At 41.9% G+C, this 19992-nt stretch overlaps 1 protein-coding gene across 10 annotated transcripts in view; it reads left to right on the top strand.

The window, feature by feature from the left end:
* The window catches only part of Tead1 (TEA domain transcription factor 1), a 258279-nt gene that overhangs the window by 138520 nt on the left and 99767 nt on the right, over positions 1-19992 (top strand). The gene's annotated exons all lie outside the window — the stretch shown is intronic.

The raw sequence follows: 19992 nt of genomic DNA, 5'->3' as shown, positions 1-19992 counted from the left end.
TGCTCCTTGGCATACTCTGTTTAGTCTTCGTCTTGGGCTGTCAATCAGCCTGTTTGCCCTTACACTGGGAAAGGTGGGTCCAGTTGCTGGTCCGGCTTTTGGAAGAACAGCCCCTGACCTCCAGTTGATCTGCTTCTCTGTTGCTGTCCAAAGCCGGATTCTTTATATGGGTGTTTGTCAAGGGCCTGGCATGACAAGCCATTGACTGGAAGCATCTGAGGTGATGCTTAGTGGCATTTGATTCTTCCAGATCAGGGATTTACCATTCCTTATGTGAAAATAAGGAGGTCAGATTTTTTTTATAATTCTGACATAGTTACATCACTTAACCATTCTGAGCCTAAATCTTTAAAAAAACAAAACAAAACAAAAAACCTAAATAGGGGCTGGGGTTGTGGCACCAAGTTTGATCCTCAGCACCACATAAAAATAAATAAAATAAAGGTATTGTGTCCATCTATAACTAAAAAAATTTTTAAAACCCCACATGAAACAATACAGTAAAAGTATTTAGAAATTGTTAAAAGCTATATCCTCCTAAAAGAGAATTTTATATTTGCATCATAACGTGGACATAGAACTCTGCTAGATTTTACTTTCTCAGTCTTTTCATCTGTAGAATGGGAAGAAAGGCACAATCCAGGCCTTTGTTGGGAATTCCTTCAGCATTGTAGGTGGCAAATGAGTACCTCATCTGTGCAACTTAGGGGCAGCTAGAGTATCTTCAGGATGGAAGTAGGTTGTCTTCTGTGCACTAAGGCATGTGGGTAGTACTGGGTTCCCAGCCATCATCTGCAGGGGGCAGCCTTTGGGTGGACTTGTAAGTTGTATCTCAGTTCATTCATGGCACATCTCTTTGGATTCCATGTTGCTGATGGGCTGGGGTTGTAATTGTGAAGTACTAATCAGTTGACCCCACTGTTACTTTTCTGTGCTGTATAAAAACTGTGCCACTGAAGATACCAAGTTGGTAAATGATGTGGAAGTCCTCGAAGATGAGCTGGGAGAACTGTATATAAATCTCTATAGTCAAGGCCAAGTTAGATTCACATGCCAGGAAATCCCTGTTTCAAGGAGAGGCAGAGGTAGCACAGTGCCAGGGACACCTGAGCGCCCACATCTGGTAGTGTGATGTTGACCAAGTGGGTCCACCTCTTTACAGGTAAGTTTTTCATCCTATAAGTTTACTTACTAAATAGGAAGATTAAAAGAAAATAAAAAGGTAAGCCATTAATTCTCTGAGAGAGAACATACTTTAGGCTTAAGAATATTGTTGTGTTCTATTGTGTGCATTGAGGAAACAATATACAATTGGCCCTCCTTCTATATGGGTTATATATTCTGTGGATTCAACCAACTGTGGAGAGAAAATACTCTGGGGGAAAAATGTTGCATCTGTATTGAACACAGACTTTTTTCATTGTCCCCATTCCCTAAAGAGTACTGTAGAACAAGAGCATCTACACTGCATTAATTATTAGAAGTACTCTAGAGACGACTTACAGTATAGAGGAGGAAGCATACAGGTTATTGCAAATAGTATGCCATTTATATAAGAGTTGAGCATCTGCAGATTTTGGGTCTCCTGGAACCAATCTTCCATGGAAGACCAGATATGACTATATATAAATTCACATAATTTAAAGTATTTTTTTAACTCTTACTTTTTATAGAAGAACTAATTTTATTTCTCTCAGTTACCCTGGGAAATAGATACCATTTTGTTCCCAATTAATAGAGAGGGGAAATTGAGGGAAATGGAAGTTAAGTCCTAGAACTAGTGAAGCTGGGATTTGAATCCAGGCAGTCTAGCTTTAGAGTCTTTCCTCTTTGTAAGCCTCAAGTATCTGGGTGTGATGTTTCTCACTTGATGGGCTCTCATTCATTTGGCAACTTACAAAATTTCTAAACTACTACAAAAGAATGGGTGTGGGGACACCAAATCCAGAGGTTGGCATCAAGGTGAAGAGTTCTGTGGTCAGTAGAACCTCTCAGTGCTCTGAACGGGGTAGCTCTCCTGAGCAGTGCCCAGGTTACACATTCAGCCTCATGGTACATTCTTGGGGGACTCGTGCTTTCTGGAGCTTGAGGGATTGTCACTTTCTGTGCTGGGGATATCCCAGACCCACAGGTCACACTGGTTTGAGCTGATTGGGATGCATATGTTCTCCTATGAAACATGTAGACTTTGTACACTCTCCTTTCTTGTTGATTACTTCAAACTTTTGGAACCCTGAGCTATGCTGTCTTCCGGATGATCAGGAATTTTTTTTTTTTTTTTTTTATCTTTTGACTCCATGGTACGAGGTCCATCATAGATGCTCAAAGATCATTTTAAAAAAAGAAAAATAGCTTCATAGAAAATGCTCAGATCAGTGTTCATGTTTTTTAAACTATTGATCAATGTGGGTAGAACCTGTAGCCAATTATTAATTGACTGAGCTTTGATAGGGCGTTTCAGTGAACACATGGGTAAGCAGATTCTCTTACTTTACATACCTCCTCCTCTGTCTGTTCCTCTTCCCTTCTGCCTTCTTCTCTGCTTTCCTTTTTCTTTCTTTCCTTGTCTTTTCACATTACTGGGCATTGAACCCAAGGCCTCATTCATGCTAGGCGAGATCTCCATCACTGAGCTACACCCCCAGCCCTTTTTATTTTTATTTTGAGACAGGGTTTCCCTGAGTTGCTCAGGCTGTCCTCAAACTTGCCCATCCTCCTGTCTGAGCTTCTGAGTAGCTGGGATTATTGACGTGCACCAGGAGTCCTAGTCCTTTCCTCTTTCTTTATCCTTACTCTCCCTTTTCTCTATCTCCTCTCCTTAACCACTGCACCTCAATAGTGGAGAACCTAGAGGTCTAATTTCTCACATTTGTCCTCTGTCAGTTGAAATATGGATCGTCTCTCTTCCACGTGCAGAATCAGTTAGCAGAATAACTGTGCTGAAGGAATCATTATGTACATGGCACACTTACCCATCGTTGGACAGTGGCTTTGGGGAGGTGGGGTATGTGTTGTGTCCACCCTATCATGGCTGCCAGAGTGGGAGCTCAGATCATCCGTCTGAAGCCTCCCATCTCCACCTTCTGCACAGGAGTCCAGCAGAAGGTCGTGGATGGAGGTTGTGCCTGTAGCAGCTCAACTGAGCAAAGGACAAGGCAGGCATGTATCTGGAGCTGGAGGGTGGCAATGCTTTTTCCAGTGACCGGGCCTGGGCCATGTCCCCAGACCCACTCACCCAGCTGCCACAAGCTAAGGAGAAGACGGAGAGCTTTTCCCTGCCTTGGGCCTTGCTAACTGGTATGCAGGAGAGTTCTGCTAAAAGAGCTTCAGTTTCAGGAGCGCCCTCATTCTGATATCAGTGTGGTTGTACAGACAAAATTAGCATCCATATTAGTAACTCCCAACCCTGAGAACCATGCAATTATCTCATGATTTTATCTAATGACTGTGCTCTTTTCAAAGCTTATTGGGGTAATCTTCAGAGCATGTCCTGATTACATGTTGTACAGACAAGTGAACTAAAAAAGCAATTCAAATCCTAGCTCCAGTCTAATTTGTAGTTTTTACATTTCAAGACAACATTCCTAGTAAGTAATTGTCCAGTATTTTTTTTTTAAAACATATGTTAGTTTATTTTTTTCTTGTTTTGCAGTTTCCATTCCCCCGGCATAGATCATCTTTGCTGGAAATAGTGAAGAAAAGAGCAACTGTCCTGGTTCTTCCTCACTCTGCTAATCAGGCCATGTCTGTGAGCCTTTAGGAAATGTTTAATGATGAAAAAGACCTTGTAGGATGTGTGTGTGGCACTCTGGGTCCTTTTCCAAATGGCAAGACAAAGGAATGAGCCCTTGGTAGCAGCACCATTTTGGAGAAGTTACTTGACTTTTTTTGAGTTTTGCTTTCCTTGCCTGTAAGATATTCCCATTTTATAGAAGCAGGCGAGCAAGATTACCCCAGCCCCATAAGGGAATTGGAGGAAAAGTGCTTGGTTGCTTGGGAAGGCTTTTGGAAATTATTCCCCAGGGCATGTGAGAGACTGAGGCTTCTGTGCAAGTAATTATACTGAGGACCTATTAGGAGACCATGTCTGCTTTACCTTTCCATCCAGGGATGTTTTCTCTAGTGGGGTCATTCCAGGGGGGGTTGGGGAGAGTAGGCACTTCATGACAAGGAAAATTTATTCTTTCTCCAGGCTATTCTGATAGAACCAAGCTATGGGTAGGAAGAGGTGCTAGCTTGGGACAGGTGCCCACTTGAGGTGTGATAGGGAAATATCTGGTGTCATATTTTCTTGTCCAAAATACCATTAGCAGAGGGAGGAAAGAGGGAACATTTCCTTGGCCTCAGTTATGTCCCAGACACAGGAGTGACAGTTGGGGAGTGCAGAGGGGGTAAGGCTGGGGATAGGAACGAAGGCATTATGGTCCATGAAACATGGTATATTTTTTCATGAAGGGAAGCAAAGGGCCCACAAGGACACCCTCACGGTGCCAGCTTTCTCTTTAGCAGATAGAGGCCCACACTCCCCACTCCCAAACAAATATTTACTCTGGTTCTTGGGGAGACTGAGTGAGGCCACTCAGTTCTCTGAGACACTGGAAAAATTTTTGTAAAATTAGGGCCAGGGGCTCTAGTTCTGCCTACATCTCCAACTTCTTCAGTTCTTTTCCTCTTTCTGGCTACATTTTAAGTCCCTTAAGGAAACCATTCATATTTATATTCTATGAAATCCCCATTTGTACTGTCTAGTTTGACTTCTCATCCATTTGTCCTTCCATATCAGATTGATTGTACTACACAATAGAATATAAAAAAAAATTAAAAATATTTGTGTGTACACTGTGGGCACTGGGTTCTGCGTACAGGCATTCAGGTACTGTGCCACAGGCTGGGAGTTGTGGACAGGATGGAGCGAGGGGGTGTGTCAGAGCCCGTGATTTCATCCAGCAGACAGATCCTGAACACCCAGCTGTGCCTCTTACTGGGGCATCTAAACTTTGACCTTTCAGAGAAAACAAGGTCTTTGGAACCAGTGTGTTCTTTCAAACAGTGCGGGATGCTGTCTGATTGTTTCCATCCTGGAACCAAGTTTTTTAAAAGAAGTCCGGCTGCTTTGTTAAGATAAGAGACTGTTGTGTGAAAATTGCTGAGCAAGGGCTCCCAGCAGAGGATCCTTGTTGTCCAGCCCTGCAACTTCCCTCCCAGCTGGCTCCCAGGATGATGGGAAAGGCTTTGGGCCTGATACCTATAGCCCCCTTCCCACCAATCCCCCCAGGCCTGGGCACTGGGTGAGCAGGGACTAGATGTTGTTGGCGAGGATGGGTTCCTGGCCTGGTACGCTGTGCCAGCCTGCAGCCTGTTCAGGAGCCAGCAGGGAGGGCGGCTCAGCTTTTCCCAGACCGTGGCTGCCCTTGCGTGCCCTCCCTTCTGTCGCTTCTTCTGCACTTGGAGTCATTATTTGTGAGATGGTGACTCTTTTGTTGTTAGTAATTTTATACTTATCTACTAGATGGCATTTTCAGTCTTCCTTAATTTAAATGTTGATTTTCTTTTAAAAAAAATTTAAGTATGTTTTGCACTTGTGTGTGCTAAGGGGTCATTGTGATAAGAAAATATTTATCCAGTTCTGTTTTATAATTTCCTGGGTAGAAGACTTCTTCACCCAAATTATGAGTGCAGCCTCCTTCTGAAACCCAGAAGGGCAGTCTGGAATGTCCACTCTTGCTAATTCTATTCAGAGTTATGCTGCAGGCTCAGAAATGAAAGTCATTCCCATTGTACAGGAAGAAGTAAAACTGCCTTCATGTGCAGACAGGTTGGGCCTGCACTAGAAAATCCCAAGAAGCACACACCCCACAAACTCGAACCTACCAACAATATGTTTCTATACATGCAACACACAATCTGTAGATAGCATTTAGAAAATAATTCCATTCATAACAGCATCAAATAATACAACTCTTAGAAGTAAATGTAGGAAAATAACAAAAGACTTGTATACTGAACACTATAAGACATTGCTTATAGTGTTAAAAAAATTAAAGGTCTAACTAAATGGAGAGATCCCATCTTCCACAGATTGTAAGACTCCATACTATTAATTCTCCCAAATTGATTTATAAATTCAGTGTGATCCTTATAAAAATCATAGCATTTGGTTTTTGGAGAAACTGAGAATTTGTTTCCTAACATTTATGCAGCAATGAAAAAGACCCAGGATGAAGACAACAATTCTGAAAAAGAAGAAATAAGAGGACTTATACATCTTGGTTTGAAAACTTACTACAAAAACTACAGTAATCAAGATAATAGTAATAGGGTAGACAGTGGAACAGGAATGAGAGTCTAGAAATAAACTATTGCTTTATCACTAATTGGTTTTTCTACAAAGGTGCCAAAGCAATTCAGTTCAGTGGTCTTTAGCAAATAATGCTAAAACAATTGATATTTACATGCAAAAAAAGATTAATTTAAACAACATGTACCAAATATAACTCCAAGAATCACAGACTTGGAATGAAATCTAGAACTAAATCTTTTAGAAGAAAACTTGGTAAAAACTTCTAAGTGACCTTGAGCTAGGGAAAGAATTCTTAGATATGCAACCAGAAGCATAGCATGCCAAATTGCTATTGGAAGGTTGGAGAGCATTAAAGATTGCCTTTTAAAAAATCTTTGCTCATTCAGTTGGTGAAAAGCGATCACATTATTGAACTCTATTTTCTTCTTCCTAATAAAGTTAAATTTTTTAAATTTATTAATGACTTAAAATCATTAACACTGTCTTGGGCTATTCTAGATCTCTGAACATCTTCTTGTAACCCATCAAGCCTTTCTGGATAAAACATTTCCCTGGAGAAGAACATGAAGTTGGGGGCTTTGTACCCTGGAGGCTACTTTTCCCTACTGTGTGTTTAAGTATCCTTGGGATGAATCCATTGAATTTTTGGTTCTTCTGCAGAGAAAATTGTGTGAGCAAGTGTTTTTCAAGAAATGAACAACAGAGTGGGAAATGGACACAGACCAGACAAATATAATCATCGGGGTGTGATCAGAATTAGCATGGGACTTGAAATCAACCTGCTTAGATTCAGATCATGGCTCACAAACTCTTACCAGCTGTGCAGACCACTAACTTAATGTCATCAAGTCCTCCATTTCATCTGCAAAAGAGAGATAAGGAAATCACTTTTTTCTTAGGGTTGCTTAGAGCTTCAGATTAAAAAAAAAAAAAGTGTTCAAAGGCTTATACTGGACCTGGCACATAGGAACCCCTTATTAGTTAATATTGCCACAGTTTGGTTTTTAGGCCTTGGGGGCTTAGCACTCAGGCCCCAGAGGTTCCCACCCTGGGTTCTCCTAGGCATTGCATGCAGTCTTATTTTGGAAATACAGTTCAGTTGAAAGGTTGGAAACAAGTTCTTTTTGTCAGTCCAGATGTGACTTCCTTTGGGGCTGCTGTACTCCCCATGGTTTGAATTCATAGAGTCACTAAAGGGCAAGAGGGAATTCCTCTCAACTCTCTGTCTCCGAGAATACCTCTGGGTGTGGGTGAGATGCCACTCATCAATTCTATTGTTATTGTTTTTAGGGCTGTGAGCCTTCTGGATTGAACCAGGTGGATTTTCTTGAGTGCAAAAGCATTAAAGGAGGTGAGGGAAGAACATTTAGACTTATTATCTTCTGTGAGCCATGCCTGATCTTAGTTTAGCGATGGACTTACATATTCTGACCAGCCTATGAGTTCCACAGCCAAAAACTGTACCTTTTAGTTCTTGGCATCTCCACGGCACCATTCTCATTGCTAAACAAACCTTTAGAAGTGAGCATTCATGAGATGTCGGGATTGTGCCTGGCATTTTCCAAGTTTCCAAAGAGGTGAAGTTATCAGATCACATTCATGTCAAATGAAGCTCAGAGGCATAGCCTCATTTTCTTCTCTCAGCAACCCTGGGGGAAGAGGGGGTGTGGGGTGTGAGATGAGAATACTTATCCTTATTTACAAACAGAAAAAGTGAAGCCCAGGTAAGTTAATGACTAGCTAGAAATGATACAGCTCTTGAGGATGAGCAGAATTTTGAACATAGATCACCTGATTCTAGGTCCTGGGGTTGGGGGTGTTTGTATGTTGCTTGTATATTGTAGACTCCACGCATCAAACATCTCCAATGTTTTGGTGTTTTTTCCTAGTGGTAATTCATGCATCCTTCTGTCTTTATTTTCAGATTTATAGAACAAAGACAAGAGGGTTTTTTGTTGTTGTTGTTGTTGCTGTTTTGTTTGTTTTTTCATACTGTGTAAGTTGGAGAACGGGAAGGATCCTGGGACCACAGTGTTCACTTCTTTTCTGTAAACTCTCTTGACACACTTTTATGGACTTGATATTGCGTTGTGCATGGCCCCCTTTGTGTCAGGACAGCTCAGATGGATGCTTCTATCACTTCCCCTTCCCCTTTGGCAAGAGTCATTGTATTCCTAGCCAATGAGAAAAATAAACGATCGAGAGAAAATGACATTTCCTGGTAATGGAAAGGAGCAGTCGGTGAAACTTAGAAGTGTGTGTTCCAGCACGGCAGAAGTGGCCACACTGGAGTGAGTTGCGGCTTATCTGGCTGAAGAATGTTTGCTTGCATCCTGATTGTCAATAAAGATCTTAAAAAACCCCAGCTTGACTCTCCAGGGCCAAGGGTGCCACGCTGCTGCAGCAGGATGGAGACCTCTTCCTAGAGGACACTTGATTCACAAGGACGCTAATTATTCATTCTTCTCCCTGCAGCCCACTGAAACAATTGCCCCGCTTGTTTGGTGCACAGTGTGGCGTCGGACAGTCAGGCCTTTTTATGTAACTGATGGCGCTGTATGTTCATATTGTTCTTTATGTACTTATTTTATAGCTTATGCAGCAGACATTCGAGTCAATTAGCTTCTTGTCCTGCAAACTGGGCCTGCTGGTCTCTTTTTGTGCTGTGTGGGTTGGTTTCAAGTTACAGCATTTTTATTGGCTCTTCTTTGCTGGACCTTGGTTTCAAAAGCTGGTGTTTGTGAGTTGAATTTCTTAAAGGCATAGCTTTTTTTTTTTCCCCACAAAATTGCAATAAGCATTGCCCACAGCAGTGTGGTGTTCTAAAACTGAGTGAGGTGTGTGTGTGTGTGTGTGAGTGTGATTTTTTTCTTTTCTTTTTAACAGTATGTACTAACCAGAAATCTTAACTGAAAGCTGTGCTCTTTGCCACTGTCAGCATGGTTTTCTTAGTTCCAGTGTGTATTTCTTCTTGATTTGCATATTCTGCAGTATAACCGTACTCCTGGCTCATATATATGTGTATATATTTATATATTTAAATGTCTACATTACACACACACAGGTTTGCGTGGGGATTCTTGATTTTTCTCTCTTTTTGGGGGGGGGGGGTAATTGCCTCAAACCCTTTTGGGAATCAGTTGGAGTAGAAATAAATAAGTTAGGTGTTGTTAAGTGTATCCACAGACTGTCTACAGATGATGATGTTTATGGAACACACCCGGATTCACTATTTTAACTTGTATTGGTTTTCAAATATCTGAAAGGAAATTTCCTGCTTCTTCTTTCTAATTTTCCATCACTGTAGCCCTCTCATTCCTTTTAGCCATCAGTTTGTTACTGCTGATTAAAATCATGGTAATGCAGGTAGAAGCGTCCACATCGGAGGAGCTTACCCACGACTGAAGAGCACCAGGAAGGATTTTTTTTTTTTTAATCTTAGAATCCAGTAGACCTTAAGATTCTGCACAGCAGAGTCTCAGATTTACCATTGACTTCCTGGAGTCAAGGAAGAGTTGTTTTGAAATCACAGAGGAGAATGATGGGTTAGCCCACCCACTAATTTCTACCCATCTTCTATGTGAGCACCCCTTTAGCTTCACCCTGCCAGAGACTTTGCACCCAGCTGGTTTTACCCTGCCCTGTACTGTGGTCACGTAGGGAACTATTCATGTGCCCTGGGAAATAGCTGGATTCTTCTGAGCTATTAGTGCCAACCATGATTAAAACATAAGGCATTGCTTACCCTAATGCATGTCTTTAGAAGTAAAATCTTGAATTTGTTCTTGCTGATTTTGAACAGTGATTGGTATCTGTGGTGGAACAGTGGTCCATATATTTGTTGAGCTTCACTGTTACTGTGAGAGGTGGGATGCATGAACACATGGTGTGCTTCTGCTTGCCCCTTTCTGGCTATTTGAAAGATTAGTGAACTCAAGTGCTTACAGTGAAATAACCACCAAAGCTACGAGAGTTAGCTCATAAGTTAGGCGCAGTGACTCACACCTATAATCCTAGCTACTCGGGAGGGTGGGTCAGGAGGATTACAAGTTCAAGGCCAGTCTGGGCAACTTGGTGAGCACCTGTCTCAAAAAGTAAAAGGGGCTGGGGATGTAGTTCAGTGGTAGAGTGCCCCTGGGTTGAATCACCAGTACCAGAAAGAAAAGAGCATATACTGAGTGTTTGTTTTATCCTGACCACTATCCTTGGTGCCTTACTCTGCTCAAGTCTGGAATATGTGTATTGACATTGTTAGACTCTGCTGAGGCCATCTTTATTCCTGCATAGCACCCAGCACAAGGCATGTAAGGACTTTTTGATGGACAGTTCGGGTGGGATAAGGGTTTGTAGCTGTCCATAGCGGAGGACATTTCTGAGAAAGTCAGAAGTTTGGTAGATGATTTTTGCCAACCTGGGCCTTGGATGGCAAGATTGAAGGCAGCCAAGCACAGGGACATGGAGGCCAGGAGCCACTGGAGAAAGGACCCAGGGATGTGGGGGAGTCCTTTCTGCCATAGAGAATGAGGAGCTTATTCTTACAAAAATTGAAGGAGAATCCAGAGAGTGATGAGGTGGTTGAGGGTGACAAAGATCAAAGGTGGGCAGAGGACCAAAGACAGAATGAGAGCATCCTCAGGACTGAGTGATTCTTCCCCACTCCTTCCACTGGGCAGGGGAGGTCAGAAAGGCTGCCAGGCTGCCAGTGGGTAATGTAGGCATAAACCAAAGCCCAGAGCTGGGAGGAGCCCTGATGTGTTTGGGGAGGTTAGCGTTCTCACTCTTGAATCTTGACAAATTCCAATATACTTCGTTCTTCCAGTGAATTTCTGAGCATCTCTTCAATATCTACTATGAATTCAAAGATACTACTTTTTCTTTTGTAATTATTTTAATTCTGAACCCCTTGGTGAAATCAGCACTGCTCATCTTATTTTTGGACTTATGTTATTTGTCTTACAGGAAGTGGTGCAGCCCCCCTTGGTTGGCTTACTTTGTTCATGGTGCCCTGGGGCAGTTTATTGCTGTCCCCAGATCCAGTGTCACAGCCCGAGTCCTGTATCCTAAGAGGATGCAAGCCATACCTGGCCACCCTTTTAGACATCCTGGGACTTGTCTTGGCCACTCTTTGAGACATCTTGGGACTTGGCCTGTACTCTCCTCTTCAGGGGTGGTCAGGGAGTGTGCCCTAGCTCCCGGGGCCTCATCTCATCTGAGACAGTGTCAACTCCCCACAAAGCCCAGCCCAACCCCTTTTGTTTTCCAGTGCCTGCTGCTTGTGTGAGCCTAATAAATAACGCCTAAAATCTGTTCATTCAACAACAAAAAACCCCACCACTTTGTGTATAATACATATAACTGCATATTCTATATAATGAATATTATTAATTTTGTATTAGTTACATTTATAATTATAGTAAGCATGTTCTCTCTCACACACACATTTTAGTTTCCTTGGCCTGTTCAAATGGGAAATCCAAGAAGCAGGTGTGGGAAGTCCCCCCTTGTCCGCCTTCCCTGGCCCTTTCTTTCTCTGGGTTTAAGGATGGGTCTTTTCATTTCCTCCTCTTCTGTGCCAGGGTCCAGGGCTCTGCACGGAAGGAAACTGCTGGCCTCTCTGCCCCCACCTGCCACTGGTGGGAAGGCTCACCCCTCCATTCACCTCCATAAGTGAAGTCTCTGGCAGAGGAAGCTCTCTCTGCCTGGGTTTCCCCCTCCTTTCTTCTCTGGCTCCCAACCAGCCACTCTGGGTCCCTCCTCCAGGAAGCTTGCCTTGCCGTCTTCTCTTCCTCCTGTGCCTCCCAGCCCTGTCTAAGTCTTATCCTTCTTTAGAGCTCATCTCCAGGACAGGATCTTCAGTGACTCTTTGCTGTGGAGTTTGTCCTTCCCTGCCCCTTCTGACAGCTAAGGGCTTTCTCCTCTCCCTGAATTCCCCCAGTGCCCTGAACTGATCTTACATCTGCCTCATTTACCTTTAATTGGGTACAGAGTCCCCTCAAACTCCTCGAGGGCGGATACTCCGCCTCATTATCTTTGTGTCTCAGAAACCTTGCTCTTGTATAGTCAAGAAATCCTTGTTTGAATTAGTTTTTTTGTAAGTTCTGGAAAGTTTATTTTTTTAAGCAAAAAGAAAGTATTGTACAGTCCTAATTTTGGTCTATAAATACTTACTTTGGCCTTAAGTTTCATATTGCACAGTTAATGCATTTACTTATTGTTTTAACTTCTTGAAATATGCCACTCTGTTTAAAATAGGGTATAAAATGGGAACCTTTGCACCTCTAATTGATATGTCAGGCAGGGGATTTACTGCTCTCAACAGGTGTGAGAGGTAGGACACCTGTCCCAGGTTTAGAGTTTGGCAATAACTGATCCTAAAACAGGTGAGTGAGTGGCAGATCCCAGGTTCACACCACATCTCTCTGACTCCTAGTGATTCAGCTCATTACCATGCACACACAAAATGTATTAGGTTGCAGGTTTAATTGTTTACAGTTGCAAGTCCTCTTCATGTGTACTGGATCTTTATAATTTTGGTCCTCAGAATTCAAGCAAACTAATAAAACAACGTAGAACCTTGTTAAGGATCCTTGTTTAATTAATCCAGATGTTCAGCAGAGTTATAAATATTCCGGACAGCAGGGCAATTAAAGTTTTGGTAAATTGTGCCCAAAGACACACTGTCTCTTGGTGAACAGAAAAAGCAGTAATGTTCTCAAGGTTGTGCTTAATCTATACATTCTTGGTCAGATTTATTTTCCCCCTCTTTTCATTGAGTTTAACGTTTTCCTTCTGCTTCTTGCACTAATCGTTAATAACTGTACTGTTGTCACAGCTCAAAACTTTCCTATTGACACTTCAATCATTTTTTAAAGATCTTGAATGTTCAACCTTTATAAAGCTAACCTTTTGCACTCTATTAAAATGTAAGAACCGCTTGGTTCTCAGTGAATGCCCCAGCTACTGGATCAGGAAAGCATTACCTCGTGCCAAGGGCATGATGCAGTACACTCATTCCTTTTTAACAAATAATAAGAAGTTTGACTTTTCATTTACACATCCTGCCAATTGCTAACAAGTTTCCATCTCGTTCAAACACCAGATTGATCCTAAGAAATTGAAAATATTGATTTAACCCTCTGTCTGATTTGTACTGCAGGCACCTGCTAGTGCAGTCTTAGCACATTACAATTGCTTGCCTGTAATTCCTCAGGGGACCACTAATAACTACCACATCTGTCTTTTCATCTTCCGAAATTATGCTAGCAGTTGTCCAAGTCAATTGTGATTCATTTGATACTGCTCTCCTTCAAGACATATTGCAACCAAATAGACTTGCTCACCAGTAATATATCTGATGACATAGTTAGTTCTCGTTAATTGACAGAATGATTCAGGCTTTTATGGATGGCATTAATTGGTCCCTTGTGTCCGTGCAATAATCGACCAGACAGAGAAGGCAGCATTAGCTTTCACCCAGTCAGGAGAGTTTTGAGATGAGGTAAATGTAGTAAGGATGACAAAATGTCTGTATTTTTAATCAAGACTTTATCAATGAAATGGGGGGAAAGAAAAGATGATTTGGGGGGAATTCAGATCATCTTAATTATGAACACTGCGTTCCAGCCTGCAGCCATGTGCTGAAATGCAGGTCTGCCTACTCCCTGGCCTTTCGTGTGCTGAAATGTTTTGAACTAGGGTACAGCTGGGATCTAATGCATGAAGAGCAGGACCGAGCTCTATACCCGAACTAAGGTTAGAAAATGAGAGCTCTTTTCAACCTTTGTCCTTAATAATTCAACATACTGGTCAGAGAAAATCTGAAAATGCACAATTTGTTCTGCCTCTTACTTGGAGAGAGAGCCGGAACATCTGGGTAAGTTGTGGAATCTTCCTGAAACTTAAATTCATTCCTCTTATCACATTACATGGAAAACTTTGGCTCCCTTCTTCCTACATGATCACGTTTCTTGTACATAGAAGTTTTACAACCTGCCTCTGCTGTTTATTCCCCTTACTATGCAGTTGCATGGACTTCCTTGGTATTTCCAAGTGATAATGGTAATTTGTACTATTTTCGTACTCGGTATGCCTTTTCTCCCAATAGCCATTTTATGAATTTCCACCCATTCTTCAAGAACTCCTTAGGTTGCCTCCCGGGTTCTTCAAACCAATTCAGCTGCCCCCTCCTGTGTTCACACATTTGGTTGTCTATTTCCCCCAATAGACCTTCAGCTTGCCTTGGATAAGGGCTGTGTCTAAATACTTGACATAGGTGCGTATGCAAGGACTTAATAAATGTTTATTGAATTGAGTTGCAAGAGTTACATTTTGAAGAAAGAGAATTTAAAGTCTGAATCCAAGAGAGATGACTTGGATAAAATTAGATGTCATGTAATACCTTTCATAGCTGGTGTGAATAAGTGGCTGTCGACCAGCCCTAGGGGATAATTACAATTTGGTGTAAAACAAACCATTTGAGGTGTGGAAGATACATTACTCAGTTCACATTTAGAGAGGAGGGTGAGGTATGAATTGGGAAGAATAGATTTTTTTCTCTTCTTTTTAAATGTGGTATTGGGGATTAAATCCAGAGGCACTCTACCATTAAGATATAATAGACAGGGGCTGGGGTTTTGGCTCAGTGGTAGAGCGCTCGCCTAGCACGTGTGAGGTCCTGGGTTCAATCCTCAGCACCATATAAAAATAAAATAAAGATATTATGTCTAACTACAACTAAAAAGCAAAAATAAAAAAAGATATAATAGCCAGCCCTTTTATTATTATCTTGAGAGAGAGTTTTAGTAAGTTGCAAAGGCTGCCCTTGAGATTGGGATTCTCCTGCCTCAGCCTCCTGAATCACTGGGATTGTAGGCATATACTACCATGTCTGCCAGAATACATTTTCTAGCATTTATTTACTTAGACTGTGCATCAATTTTTAGTCCTATGTCACGTGACTCAACAGTGGCTGTAACAGATATCCATGGATGCTTTGGACTTGTGAACATCTGATGCAACCTCTTTTTAAGGGCAGTGCAGCCTGACAGACCTGGCTGAAATCCCAGCTCTGCTGTTGATGGGTGCTTTGAGTGAGCTCTTCCACTAGTCTTAGGTTCAGTTTCCTCATCTGTGAAGTGGGAATGATAATAGTTCCTGTCTTAGATTTTTGTGAAAGTGTATTGCCTAGTGGTATATAGTAGGCACTTGATAAGTAGTACTTGTTACCAGTTAAAGATAAATCTTGACTTTTCCTTCTGAAAGGTAAAAAGGAAATACAACTGTGCAGGTAGAGAAAATGGAGTGTTTTGGGTTTTACCCTGTCTCTAGTTGTGAGAGACTGCCATTGCCTCTGCATGTCACTTCCACAGGACTCAGAACTGCTATTACAGCTTGAGGGAGTTGCAGATAGAGGGTGAGAGCACAAGCCCCAACACCAGGGTAAATATGTGTGATATCAAAGCTTGTTTTTGTTTTTCCAACTAGAAAGCAATGCAAATGCCGTTGTGATGATAATTTGATTGACCCTGGCTTAGGATAGAGTCTGGTGATGCCAATAGTTTATTACCCAAAATAGGTCTAAAATTTATACTTACAGAGCATTTTCATGTTTGCAAGAGAATAAATTTGCTTGGTAGTGAGATTTTAAATGATGAAATTAAGCAAGCAAACCCCCAGTTTTTAAGTTTACGGATGGCCTGGAACGTATTGCTTTTCTGTAACCTGCAGGTTGAGAAATGGAAGAAGATGACTTTGGTTTCAAGAGGTTGAGTCAGGGATTCTGTGTGTCTTCATGCTGCTGATTGGGGTTTTATTGTTGGGGGGAAGAGGTGAGTCAAAAGGTACAAAGTGTCAGGAGGAGTAAGTTCTAGTGATCTGCTGCTCAGCGAGTGTGTTGACTGCAGTTAATAAAATGTTTTTCAAAATTGCTTTTGGAAGAGTAGGTTTTAAATGCACTCACCATAAAGAATTGGTAAGTATGCGAGGTGACAGTTTATTAGCCTGATTTAGACATTCTACAACATGCATGTATATCATAGAATCACACTGTATAAAATTATATACAAACATGTTTATATGTATTTATATAAACATATATATCACAATGTATAAAATTATTTATCAATTAAACGGCAAAGAATGTTTTAAAAAAGAAAAAAAAATATCTTCTTTTAAAATGTTACTCTTTCTGTAGTGGTGAATAAAAAGGTCTCTTAGTTCAGTGTGACTGACTTCAAATAGCATGCTTTCTCCTAGCCCCAAACTGGGATCTTGGTGTTTAGGGAATGGGAGTTTCACTTGGAGCAAAAAGGGCTTAGTCATTTTGAAACCTAGCAGACCTTTGATGCAGGGCATATGGGATCTGGGGAAAGAGGTACTAGAATTTGGGGAAAGAAGTAAAACCAAGAGGAGAGGCAGAAGAAAACGGTTGCCTCTTAACTGGATTAGGCAGAAAGTAGGCAAAGCCCCCTTCTTCCCTTTCATGCTGGGGTACACAGGTGGTCATGTGAGCAGCCTTGCTGTTGCAGGTCAGGTAGGTTTTTGTGGATGGGTCTTGCATTTAGGAGGTCTTGAAAATTTTGTGGACTAGCCGGAAATCAAATTATGCACAATGTTTTTTTCAGGGGAATGGTGCTACCTTGCCTTCCTCCCTCCTCCTCCAGCCTTCCTCCCCAACTGCCCACTTCTGGTCTCTCTCCCTTCCTACTCCTTCCTTTCCTTCTTTCTTCTCTTCCTCCCTCCATCTTTTCTTCTATCCCTCCCTAGCTTTATTGGGGCATATTGATAAGTAGAAATTGTATCTATTTAAGATGTTTTGATATGTACACATTGTGAAATGCTCATGGCAAAATGCTCATGGCTAGTTGGTGGATCCATCACCTTACAGTTACTCTTTTCTTGGGTGGTAGTAGTGGCAACAACACTGTAAGATCTACTGTGTTAGCCAATTTCAAGTATATAGCATGGTTTTGCAAAAACCAGATCTAGTATTGTACTTTAGGTCTCCAGAATTTATCCATCTTGACGCCACCTTTCAATTTCCGACTTCCAGCTGTGGCAAAGCAACCCATTCTTGTGCTGGTACTCCGCCAGTGAGTTTCTCTATCCTAAAAGTGATTTTGATTAACATTCACTACACCATAGACATAGTGGGGTAGACAGTGGAGCATAATGATACATTTATCATGAGAAGGAAAAGTAGATTAGTTTTTTTTTTTGGCAAAGAATCACCTTCCAAAAGTGTTGTATTAGCGGGGTGTGGTGAGGTACACCTGTATTACCAATCACTCAGGAGGCTTAGACAGGAGGACCACAAATTTTAAGGCCAGCCTTAGCAAACTTAGTGATACCCTGTCTCAAAATAAAAAATGAAAAGTGCTGGGGATGAAGGTTAGGGGTACAGCACTTGCCTAGCATGCAAGAGTCCCTGGGTTTAATTCACCTCGATACAAACAAAAGAACAAAAGAAAGAAAAACCCACAACTAACTCAGCCTTGTGTGTGTTTTTTTTTTTTTTTTTTTTATGTTTAGCAACTAAGTACAAGTTAATTAACACAGCATCCCATAGTGACTCTTTTTCCTCAAGCCAGGCGCAGTTGCATATACCCTAGTGCATAAAGGCGAATGACTTAATTAACTTACTCTCCATCCGTAATTATCTTAAAATTAACCACTTATAGTGTCCAGGAGCTTACACTACTAGCATATTTTAAAATCTGTTTAGGAGGAGCCGTGCCTGGTTACCATCTCGTTCCTCTCTTTTTCTGTTTTGCTGTCCTTCTGAGATGTGGCCCCTCCTATCAAGCTCTTGGTCTCTGTGTTTCAATTCCTTCGTTTCTACAAATGCTCAGGGCTTTCTGTTATCTTTTCTCTGAGCCTTCAGGAGTAGACAGTGCACTTTTGGCTGCTACTTTCTGTGAGGTTTGTCTCTTTGGAAGCTACAGACATGGTGCGTTACTCTGATGCTCCACAAAGAGCACAGACTGGCTGGCTCAAGCCCAAGCAGTTATTTTCCCCGAAGGTTGTGGTGGCTAGGAGTCCAAGGTCAAGGTGTCAGCAGGTTTGGCTTCTCCTTGAGGCCCTCTCCCACTTGGCTTGTAGATAGTTGCCTTTTCAATGTGTCCTTACATGGCCTTTCCTCTGTGCACATGCATTCCTGGTGACTCTAAGGACACCACCCCTATCGGGTCATGGGTCCTACCCATATAGCCTCATTTAGTCTTTGTTACCTCCTTCCAGGCCCCTTCTCCAAATACAGTCACATTGGGGATCAGGGCTTCATCACATGAATTCAAACTGTGGTGCTTGTTAACAGTCATTGACGTGGTTGGGGTGGTTTCCCATGCATCTCTGCTTCCCCCATCATATCCATCAGAACACACTTATTGGGGACAAGGTCTGATATGGCAGTTGACATAGAAGGAGGAGTTGTCCAGCAAAGAAGGGAGGGGACAGGTATCCAGTGCTGTGTTTGAAAATCCAGAGGACATCAGAGAATGTAGTGGATAGTTGATGGTGAGTTGGATTCGCAAGAGGTGCTGGATGTGAAAATCTGATGAAACGCAGTCACCTTTTACCTGTGGGAGGCAGAGTTCTGGGTGGGAGAGGCTGCCCTCTGATGGAAGCACCTGGCTCCTCTCCTCTGTGCAGCTGTGCTGCGTTGCTTGGGGTTTCTTGTCTCTGTTCCCATTCTCCACGGCAGGTGCTGCCTCTGCAGGTGGGTGTACAGGAGGTGAATGAGGAAGGGAGGTATGTGTGGCCATACAAAAAGTAGGAAGATAAAGAAGGGCGGAAAGCCCACCTTCACACAGAGATAACCACGGTTAGTGTTTTAATGTGTTTCTTCAGTGTGACTTTATTCTGTCAAGTCCAAGTCATTCTCTTTTTTTTTTTAAAAGACTTTCAAACCATCTTTAGTATTTTTCAAACTAGATTTTTCTTCCAGAACATCATTATACAGAAAACACATTAAATGAAATGGAGCTGAGCTAGGGCTGGGGATGGCAGAAGCCCCTGATCTGGCCTTGACCACCTCCTGGAACTCTAGTGCCATGTAGAACAAAGACCACTGACTCTGAGTACAAGCACCTTTTGAGAAGCATAAGCCAAGTCTTTTGCCCAAGAGGTCAAGGGCTCCTAGAGAGATGAACAGTTCCACTTCCTGTTGCCACATTTTTAACTATTTATTGAATGAGGCAGTATAGACAGAATGGAAAACAACACAGAATCCATGCTCTGCTACTGGGATTTTGCTTTTTTCTTCTTGGCAATTTTTCAAACTATTAGGAAGTTATCTCACCACAAAGGTACACGGACTTTAAAGCCCCTGGACAGCTTCACAATGATGATAAAAAATAATAATTAAAAAAATAACAAATTAGAACTAGGACTGTTCATATGTAAATTTCCCTTCCCTCCCTCCCACCCATTACGTACAGAAAAGAACATACAAAGAACATTGGATAGTTTTATATAAAACAAGCAAATACAAGAATCTGAAACTTTTCTCAAAGGCTGAGCAAGACATGAAGAATCTTTTAATGTTGCTTAAAAAAAAAAACATTAAATACACTATCACACATGGGGGGACATGGGAGGGGGAAGGAAGAGTTATCCCTATACTTAAGGAGCAGGGATTTGGCCTGTCAAAAAGTCGGGTGAATGTAGCCACAGGAGACTCAGGGCTTGCAGCT

The sequence above is a fragment of the Marmota monax genome, unplaced genomic scaffold (genome assembly GCF_021218885.2).
Source record: "Marmota monax isolate L192 unplaced genomic scaffold, Marmota_monax_Labrador192_F-V1.1 WCK01_AAM20220418_F8-fsc00061, whole genome shotgun sequence".
Taxonomy (NCBI): Eukaryota; Metazoa; Chordata; class Mammalia; order Rodentia; family Sciuridae; genus Marmota; species Marmota monax.
Note: the sequence above shows the minus strand (reverse complement) of the source record. Positions and strands in the feature narration are given on the sequence as shown.